The sequence below is a fragment of the Ailuropoda melanoleuca genome, chromosome 14 (assembly GCF_002007445.2).
Source record: "Ailuropoda melanoleuca isolate Jingjing chromosome 14, ASM200744v2, whole genome shotgun sequence".
Lineage (NCBI taxonomy): Eukaryota > Metazoa > Chordata > Mammalia > Carnivora > Ursidae > Ailuropoda > Ailuropoda melanoleuca.
The window spans coordinates 41554789-41565335 of NC_048231.1; the positions used below are offsets into that span (position 1 = coordinate 41554789).

At 54.2% G+C, this 10547-nt stretch overlaps 1 long non-coding RNA gene across 1 annotated transcript; it reads right to left on the bottom strand.

The window, feature by feature from the left end:
- Positions 1-5227: 5227 nt before the first annotated feature.
- On the bottom strand, positions 5228-8598 carry LOC117796127. Its single transcript, XR_004620505.1, has 3 exons — positions 8476-8598; positions 7802-7857; positions 5228-5443 (listed from the first exon to the last, which is right to left on the bottom strand). It is a non-coding gene; the product is annotated as an uncharacterized LOC117796127 (long non-coding RNA).
- Between the last annotated feature and the right edge of the window lie 1949 nt (positions 8599-10547).

The window sequence follows — 10547 nt, forward strand, 5'->3', positions numbered from 1 at the left end:
GGGGGGGGGGCGTCTGGAGGGGAGCCCCCCCTCTGGGGCCTGGCCGCAGACGTGTCAGGCCCAGATGCACAGCCCCGAGGAGGGGGATGGTGAGAGGGCACCAGGGCGCATCCCCACAGCGTGGGGTCAGGTGAGGGGCCAGGGAGAAGCTGGGCCATAGGACCAGGAGACTGGGGACAGGGGCCAGCAGCAGTAGCCGGCCCCCCATACGAAATTGAAGGTTGACAGTCCTTGCCATTAAGCACCTTTAAGACATACTTCCATTGTCTTCCTGCTCCCATCATTTCTGTCCAAAAACTGTGCATTGTGTCTTTCTGTTGCCCCTAAGGATAATGTTCCAGCCTCTCCTGGACGCTTTTACAGTTTGATTTTGAGCAGTTTTATTGGGGTATTCCTGGGCGTATTTTCTTTGTATTTATGCTAATTAAAATTCATAGTGTCTTGAATCTATGGTTTTTGTCTTTCATCTGCTTTTTTTTAATTCTTGGCCAGTATCGTTCAAATAGTGCTTCTGAGCCATCCTCTGTCGGCCCTCTGCTTCCAGGTGGCTGCCACACCGGGCTCCGCTGGCGGCTGCGACAGCCCTCTGGCGCTCGGCTCCATATCTTTACTCCACCGTCGCCCTCCACCCTTCCCCCTGGGCATTTTCTGCTCACCCAGGCTCCACTTCACAAATCCCCTCTTCTGCTCTCTGTAATCTGCTGTTAAGACCATCTCTGTGATTGTTGGTTTGGATTATTTTGGATTTCACTTCTCCAACATCCATCTGGTACTTTCTCTTTAGATGTCAATTCCCTGGTGAAATGCTCCGTTTCTTCCTGTTTGTTTTCTTGCAGGTACCAATCACATTTAAAGTTCATTGCAGTGATTCTCTTATGGGGTGACCCATGGTTCATGTCGGCTGTTGATTCTTGGTTCACGGGACCCTGTTTCCTGGCACACCTGACCGTTTCAGGATAAATGATGATCACCCTCCTGGAAAACACTGAGGCTCTGGGAGATGCTTTGCTATTCAGAGAGAATTCATTTCTAGTCTGTCAGTCAAATAGGGCAGGGGCCGCTCTTTGATACAATCGGGCACTGATAGGACTCCAAGCTTTGTTTCAGGCTTTGGGAGGGTGCTCTGTTTCCTGGTTTGCAGGCATTGCCTTTTAGGGGCCAAACCCCGAGTCTGAGGAGTCACCAGGGACCCGGGACCCTTCAGGGCAAGCCTTGAACTCCACCTTCCTGAGATTTCCCATACCTCTGCTTGCCTTTTCTCCCCTTTGCCTTTTATTTGAGTCTTTCTAAATTTCTCCCCAAAAATGCTTTTGGGTTTTGTTTACAGCTTTATTGAGATATAACAGGCATGCAGTAACCACGCATAATAAAGTGTATAACTTGGGGCGCCTGGGTGGCTCAGTCGTTAAGCGTCTGCCTTCAGCTCAAGGCGTGATCCCGGCGTTCCGGGATCGAGCCCCACATCAGACTCCTCAGCTAGGAGCCTGCTTCTTCCTCTCCCGCTCCCTCTGCTTGTATTCCCTCTCTCGCTGGCTGTCTCTGTCAAATAAATAAATAAAATCTTAAAAAAAAATAAAGTGTATAACTTGATGAATTTCCCTTCTGGTTTCTTCTCTGGCACAGGGGTTATTTGGTAACTTTGATCAGTGCTGACACCCATCACCACCACGGATACAACGAGCAAAATGTTTGCTCCTGCCCCGGTGGTCACGTCCACAAGTCTAGAATTGGCCATTTTTGTCTTCTGTCTCTGGTCTCCAGAGGCTTATCAATGTGACCGACTCGCTCCAAGAACCACATTGGATGTATTGATTTTCTTTATTGTTTTTCTGTGTTCTATTTCACAGATTTCTACTCTGACATTTATTCCATTCTCCCCGCTGCTTAAGTGGGGTTTAATTAGTTCTTTTCCTGCCTGGTTTTGTAGGGGGGAGACGAGCTCATCAACAGTTCCCTTCCTCTGCGACACGGGCTGTGTAGTGCTAGACGTCGGCCTCCAAGTGCAACTGCAGCAAATCCCACAAATTTCGACATGTTCAGTTTTCATTTCATTCAATCTACAATTCTTTCTAATTCCACTCTCGATTCCTTCTTGGACCCAAGGGTTATTTGGAAGCCCATTGTTTAGTTTGGGGAATGGGATCTGGGGGTGTCTCAAATCTCTCTCTTACTGCTTCCTAGGCGCACTGCTCTCTCCGCGCACGGCTGCATCAGTCCTTGCGGCAACACTCTGCTGCAGCTCCCTTTCTCTGCATTTCGTAGTGGAACCCCTGATAACCTGAGGGGTGACAGCCCCAAACTCATGGCCAACAGGGGACAAAGCTGGAATCCAGCCTGCATCCGCGTGGCTGCTAAATCCTAGTCTCCCCCGGTACACCCGACGGGCTCACAGGGAAGCTCCCAGAGGCAGACGCGTGCAAGGCCCTGGGGCCTCCTGGGCGCAGGGCAGGCCTGGGGTTTCACTGAACAAAGGGGCAGGGGGTGGGGATGACGGCACCCACGGACAAGAGGTCTGAAGAGTGTGGCTGGTTTGGGGGATGGGGAGAAGTGGGTGCTGTCAGGGCCAAGAAGACTTTTTTTTTTTTTAAGATTTCATTTATTCATTTGAGAGAGAGACAGAGAGAGAGACAGAGTGAGAGAGAGTGCACAAGCAGGGGGAGCGGCAGGCAGAGGAACAAGCAGACCCCCTGCTGAGCAGGGAGCTCAATGTGGGACTCGATCCCAGGACCCTGGGATCGTGACCTGAGCCGAAGGCAGACACTTCACTGACTGAGCTGCCCAGGCGCCCCTGGGCCAAGAAGCCTTTGCTCAGAGGGACCACAGGGCGGAGTGAGCCACCCCAAAATGGTGTGAGGATACGAAGGACGGAGCCAGTGTGGAGGGAGAATGTAGGGATGCTGCCCCCCTGGGACACCTGTCAGGCCCCTGGGGGACCCCCAGCTTCGAGCACACAGAAGATGCTCACTGAACACCTAGGATGGACTACCTGTCCTGATAAGCTCAAAAAGCCAAGCATGGGCAGACAGAGGGCACTATGCCCACCCGCAAGCACCCACGGGGGCTCCCTCATGAGCAGGTTAGGGAACAGAAGTCAGGCCCGGGAAGGGTAAGCCATGCTCTCCAGTCAACTGTGACAAGGGCCCTGGGTTTTCTCTGCTCTGTCTGACTCCAGGAACACACGAGCAGACAGGCTGGGCCCACTGGGGGCTCAGGGCACGGCCATTTCCTAGAGGGACCCCAGAAAGCAGTGTGGCCATCAGACAGGAAAGACACCAGCTTTAATCGAAGCCAACGCGCCCCAGAGACAAAGCAGAAAGGGTTTCTTTACCTCAGGGCCTGGGAAACAGCCTAGCCAGCCGGGTTCCAGGACCAGGGGAACAATGAGGCTCCATAAACTGCCCACTCCTCGTGGCTTTCTATATTCGTCATGCTGTTTTTTTAATTTTCTATATTTTACGATGCTTTGATGACTTGTGACCATGCAGACCCAGGGTCAGCTCATTCCTCGAGACAGCAAACAGCTGGCCTGAGCTCTCCTTTGATACACATACCAACCAACCCCAGACAGACCCCATCTCCCCATGCCATCCCTCTCCTGCAGTCCGGGACACGATCCCCTGCCCCGGAGGACCCCAGGGCCAGCTTCCAGACCATTAGAGGCCACCCCTCCACCTCAGAGACCAATCCTAAGGCTCCCATGACCTTGCCTTTCCACCCGGTGCACGGCCACGGGCCAGCTCTCCAAGCTCCCCTCTCCGGTCTGCATAATAGCAATGATGGCACCTCCATGCTAGCATTGTGGGAACACTAGGGGGAGCAACCAATATCCTATGGACAGTAGTTTTGCAGTAGTTTTGTTTGCAGACAGCTCAGAACACACCTCCCTCACCGTGAGGCTTGGTGGGGCTCAGTCTGTCCTCCTCAACGGAAGCCGAGGGCCAGGGCACACATTCCATGTCCAGACCCAGCACGGCCACCCCACCTCTGACACTCAAAGCAGGAACTGGGGCTCTTGGGATGTCCTGGTGTCTCCAAGCCTCGGCTGAACCCAAGGACTCCAACACACGTCCCAAGAAGGGAAGGACCCGGGGAGAGGGGACATCACAGCGGTGACACACCCCTGAACCAGGGTCATTCTGGATTGGACAGGTGAGCACGCAATGTTAGTAGAACGGCTGGATCTATATTTGCAAACTCCCAGTCTACTGCAAAATTTAAAATAATGTACAAACACGTGATTCCTGGCCCAAAGGGTACGACACCCACTAGTTACCTGCCGAATGGACAGGATCTCCTTCCTGGACAAGGGCAACGCCAGCCTGCTCTCCTCTGGGCTGTCCCCGCCTCACAAAGCACACGCCCGTCCCTCCACCCTGTGCAGGCAGCCCACCGACGAATTCCCTCTTGTCCCTCCACTGACCAAACCTGTCAGGGTGACTCCCACCCATTTGTAGTGTCTGGAAGTTTCCAGGAGACATTCTGCATCCGTGTGACTCCATGCTGCTTTGCAGACGTGTGCTACAGACCGGCACCTCCAGCACACAGCTCCACATCCAGACGCTCACGTGGCCCGTGTGCACGTGTGTGTGTGTGTGTGTGGCCTTCTGCACTGTGTCTCCTCCTCCCGAATTTTCTCTTTCTCCTGGGGACTGTCACTTTCCAGCCCTGAGCTGGCTCGTTCTCCTCTCTCCTCCTGCTACAGCCCCAAGTGCCATCGAGTCGCGGGCAGGCTTCTTCCCCATGGCTCTTCGCCTGGACCCCATAGCCTCTGCCAGGCCAAGCAGGGCAGCGACCCCCGCAGGTGCCCCCAGCGTCTCATGCCCTGTGTCCCACAGGCTGTGAAAAGTGCGTGTCACTCAGGTCCTGCTTGCTCAGAAGTGTGCGGTTCCCTCCCACCTCAGCCCTGCTACGGCGCCAAACCCAGCCTCCCGGGCCCACCTCCAGCCCACCAACTTTCACTTCCTTGACTTAAGAAATACTGTTGCCCGGACGCCTGGGGAGCTCAGTCGGTTGGGCCTCTGTCTTCGGCTCAGGTCATGGTCCGTGGGATCGAGTCCCACCTCGGGCTCCTTGCTCAGCGGGGAGTCTGCTTCTCCCTCTGCTCCTCCCCCAGCTCACGCTCTCTCTCTCTCTTTCTGACAACTTAATAAAAAAAAAAAAAAAAAGGAAATCCTGTTGCCTTCAGATCACCATGGTCATTTTTAGCTAATCGTAAAACATTAGGAAATGAAGAAAGCCGTAAGGAAAACCAGACACCAGCTCCACGCCCACCTGAGCAGCCATGAGTCAGGCGGGTGGTTCGGAGGCACCGCGGACGCTGAGCTCCCACCTCCCGCCGAGTGCCGGTGAGCTCGCTCTGCTGACGTCTGTGGTACGGCCTCACTGCTTCCCCTTCTTTTCCGACGTCTACCTGTTGTAGTGGCTGATGGTGACGCAGTTTCCACTGTGGGAAACACAGAGAAATATTAAACTCTAAACACAAAGGCGGCCCTTATTCTCAGGGCCGAGAACAGCCCGGGGAGGAGGCAGGAGGCTGTCCGCGGGTGCTTCTTGGATGCACTACTCCTGAGCGAGGGCGTGCTATGTTCCACTGTGCAGGCTGACGTTCACACGCTGATATGCAGCGAGCGCCTCCCCACCGTGGGACAACCGCGTGGGCCTCCGTTCTCCTGGCGACTCCGCTCCGCCGGCGGACGTGCCATCCCTGATACTGACACTTCATCTGCTGTTAGACGTTCCTCTCCCCGAGTTCCGCTCTTTGAAATGTGGCACGCACCTGTTCCCCATCCCCGTTGATGTTCCCAGTTTCGCCTGAAGGTGCCGCGAGATGTCCATGAGCCCGAGACCCACGGCTGAGCCGCTTGGCAGGGGCTGCGCGGTCCAGCCCTCCAGAGGCCGCACAGGCACCCAACCTGCACAGAGAATGAGCTGGAAGGACATGTGCCGTGAGCAAAGTGAGACACCACAGTGTCCTGGTGACCTGAGGTCCACGTTTCGTCCACGTTCATCTGTATCCAGGAGCCGATGAAACACGCATCTTGTTTTAACTCGTAATTCCTAATGCTGGTGCCGGTGAGCAATGCGATGTTTCCATCCAACGTCTTCTCTGAATCTTCTGCTTTTCTGAACTTTTTGCGCTGGGACCTTTAAACTGCCTCATAGATTTGCATGCTTCCCTTTGATTTTGGGGTGTTACCCTGGAGAGTCAGCATTCTTGCTTGTTGTGGGAGCAGGTGGTAGGTGGGGGCCCTTTGTGCAGTTTCCAGGCCTGGCAGGAGCCCCAGCCCGACGGTGCGCGATGCCCGGCCAGCAGTCGGCTTGGTCTGCCGTCTTCTGATGACTGAGCTTGTGTTATTTTCCTTTATTTTTAGTACACAATTCGTACATGTCCATTGCAGAGAAAATTGGAAATAAGATAAGCAAAACGGAGAAACTAAATCGAGTGAATTCCCACCATGGAGGTCGTTTCTTAACACGCCGATTCACTTCCAACCTGAAAGTACGTCTTCCGTGTGCTACATTGCTTACACGTAAATGTCTGTCCCACCTGTGCGTGCCTTTGTCAGCCAGACAGGATCGCATCGTGTGTTCTATTTTTAGCCACCTGCAAACGTGCCATTTCTCACGGCTATGGCACGTTTGCCAGTGTGGCTGTGCCACGGGACCTAACCACACCTTACTCTGTGACCCTGGACGGTCCGTCTCAGGAGCCGCACCGGCTGGGTCTCTAGACGTACACTGCTCCCCACTGGTCTGATGGTGACCTCGGGGTCACCGGCAAGCATCACTGCGTGGTGCTGCCACCGCAGGGTCTTCTCCTGACCTGCCCTCTGGCAGTTCCTCCGCGGCCTGATGCAACTTCTCCAGGGTGCTGGCACCCATCCCCCCCCCGCGCCAGCGCAGGGATCCTGGTGTTCAACCCCCCGCAATCTGACGAGGACAGGAGCACCTCGCGTGTGGGAATCTTCGCCCGTGGCTTCCAGCCGGTCCACACCATCTGCAGGGGCGCCCTTCCCGGCCTTTGCACAGTTCCCATCCATTCGCGGGAGGCTATCATGTGCTTGGGGTCACAAACGCGCTTCTCCCCTTCGCCGTCTAACTTTGCTGATGGTGGTTTTGTCTGCGGACACATCTGACACCTGCAGGCTCTCCACCAGGAATGCCCTTGGGTGCGTCTACACTGAGAAACCCCCCGCGTCTCAGGGTGGCTTTGCTGGGCTTGAGGCTTCTCCTGCGTGACCGCGAGGTCTGTCTGGGTTTCCTGCTGGTGTTTTGTGGGGGCAGGCTGAAACTCGATCTTCCTGCTGGCGGCCCGAGGAGGGCTGGTGATGATAAGCTCTAACTTCACCTGGTGCACAGCCTCGAGCGTGACTGACCGCGTGGCAAGGTCCACCCCAATACTAGTTCCAAGGGCACGTACCCCTGTGTTCATAGCAGCAACATCTACAGTGGCCAAACCATGGAAGCTCCTGAGTGTCCACTGGCACGTGAGTGGGTAAGGAGGAGACGGTCTGTACGTACAACGGAAGGTTATTCAGGCGTAAAAAGAGTGAAACCTTGCCATTTGCAACAACACAGATCAGACAGAACTGGAGGGTATTATGCTGAATGAAATAAGTCAGTCAGAGAAAGACAAATACCGTATGATTTCACTCATATGTGGAATTTAAGAAACAAGACAAATGAATTAAAATGAGACAAACAAAAAACAGACTCTTAAATAGAGCGAAGAAACAGACGGTTAGCAGAGGGGAGGTGGGGGAGACGGGTGAAACAGGTGAAGGATGAAGAGAGCACTTACCGTGATGAGCAGCCAGTAACGTAGAGTATTGTAGCGTCAGTGTGTTATAATAAAACCTGACATATAATACAATATGTTAATGCAATATACTGGAATTTAAATAAAATACAGATAAAAATTAGGGGGGAAAAACAGTGACAGCATGGCATCTAGACTGGACAGGAAGAAGAGCACAGAATCTAAATGTAGAAAGTCCCAAAGGGTCCCCGTAGAAACTACCAGAACCACCATCCTTGGAACCTTTGGTTGAGCAAGGAGTTCGTGGATCTGGCACCAAAAGCATAAGGGGACCAGCTGACTAATTGACCTTCATCGAAATTTGAGACTTTGCTTTTCAAAAAACAGCATTAATAAGATGAAAATACAAGTCACACATTGGAGAAGTATTTGCAAATTACAAATCTGATGGATAGCTCATATCCAGAGCATACAAAGAACTCTTACAATTCAATCATTCAAGTAGAAACAACCCAATTAAAAGATTTGAGTAGACATTTCAGCAAAGAAGACACACAAATGGCCAAGAAGCACATGAAGAGACCCTCCAATCATCACGCATTAGGGAAACGCACGTCCAGCCACGAGGAGACACCATTCTGCACCAGCAGTGTAACGGAAAAGACGGACAGTGAGGGCGGCTGAGCATGTGGGGAGACAAGAGCCCTCACCCGTACCTGCTGAAAATGGAAAGTGCTGGGGATCCCGGGCGGCTCAGGCGTTGAAGCGTCTGCCTTCGGCTCGGGTCATGATCTCAGGGTCCTGGGATTGAGCCCCACGTCAGGCTCCCTGCTCAGCAGGAAGTCTGCTTCTCCCTCTGCCTCTCCCCCTGCTCGTGCTCTCTCTCTCTCAATAAATAAAATCTTTAAAAACAATGAAAAATGGTGAATTACTCTGGAAAAAGACTTTGGTCATTTCATAAAGTCTTAAAAGGATCTTTATAAGTTTCTCTAAGTGTCTCACTTGTCAAGAGCTACCATACTACATGACTTTTCTCCCAGGAACCTGTCCAAGAGAACTGAAGGCCTAGGTCCACACCAACACTTGTACGTGGACGTCCATGGCGGCATCACCCCTAACATAGCCCCATCTGGGAGCAACGGAATGTCCACCAGCTGCTGAATGGACAGACTAAAGGCAGCACATCTGCACAATGCAATAGCATGTGGCCGGCCACAGAAAGAACACAGCACCCCCAGGCCTGCGTGAAGGAACCTCCGGACCCCCGTCCTAGGTGAAAGAGGTCACGTGCAGGAGCTCACATACAGTATCCTTCCGTTTGCGTGAAATGCCCAGAGGAGGCCAGTCTGTAGAGGCAGAAAGCAGACCGTGGTTGTCAGGGGCCGGAGACAGGACAGGACATGACTGCAAATGGGCACAAGGGAGTTTGGGGGTGCCGAGAACAGTCCCAAATTGGTGGTGATGGCTGTACAACTTTACAGTTACTAAAATCACTTAATTATACTCTAAATGGGTGGATTTTGTTGTATGTTCTCAAGCAGGCTCCACACCCAGCATGGAGCCCAACATGGGGCCTGATCCCACGACCCTGAGATCCTGACCTGAGCTGAGATTAAGTCGGACACTCAACTGGTGGAGCGCCCAGGCGCCCGTGGATTCTGTCACGTGTTAACTCTACCTTAATAAAGCTGTTAAAACAAATCCACCACGGCTGGGATGCCGGGGTGGCTCCGTCGGTTAGGCGTCCTGCTGTTGATCTCGGCTCAGATCTTGATCCCGGGGTCGTGGGATCGAGCCCTACATCGGGCTCTGCCCCGGGCATGGCGCCTACTTAAAAAAATCCGTGAAGGACAACATTTCCATCGAGCTGGGACTGGCGTTCAATCGGGGCTCATCAGGCTGGATCCAGCCGCCGTGCGGCCCCGTGGTAGGAAGTTCGCGCGGGGCCCTCCGCACTCGTTCACCTACCATGTCTGTACCAGTGCGGGGTGGCTGGCTTCCAACGGTCAGCGGGGAGACAGAGTCAGTCCGCTCGGGCCGCCATAACAGACGGGGCACCTGGAACTCCAGTCTGTTTCTCACAGCTCCAGAGGCTGGAAGCCTGAGGTCAAGGTGCTGCCAATGAGGCCCCTGGGGAGTCCCTGCCTCAGAGAAGGCTGCCTTCCTGCCCTGGGCTCACATGGCAGGGAGAGGCAGAGAATGAGGGACAGAGATGGACACAGAGGCAGGGAGAGAGGAGGAGCTGGGGGGAGGGAGAGTGCCTGTGAGCAGGGTGCCTGTTCCGACCCAGCCTTGAGAGCCATGCAGGCCATGTCCACTGCAGCTGCCCCTGGCCTGGAGAGAGGAGGAACAGGTGGTCATTGGCGGGAGGACCCAGGGGCCTCGGGAAGGGGTGAGAGCCACCAGCCAGTCCAAAGTTAGGAAGACCTGGCGGTGGACGGAGTGGCTGGACAGAGGCCGTGGTCTGTGCAGACATAAAGTCCAGGGGGAAAGAGCTCACTCCCCACCCCCCAGAGCACGCTGTCCATGTCCCTCCTTCCTGGGCAAGACTGCCATCGTCAGAGGACTTTTTTCTGTGAAACACAGGGGTGTCCTTTGCACGTTTTCCCTTGGGAGCTGGAGGAGGGGCCCACGGTGCGGGATCTTGGATCTCGGGGCGCGCACTTGAGGTCGTGGGTTTGGGGGCAAGGATAACTCCGGAAGGGTGCTCGGCACAGGACGAGGGAACGCGCTTTTCTCCCACACGCTTGCTCAGCAAGGACCACGGGCGCCACCCGGCCGTCTTTGT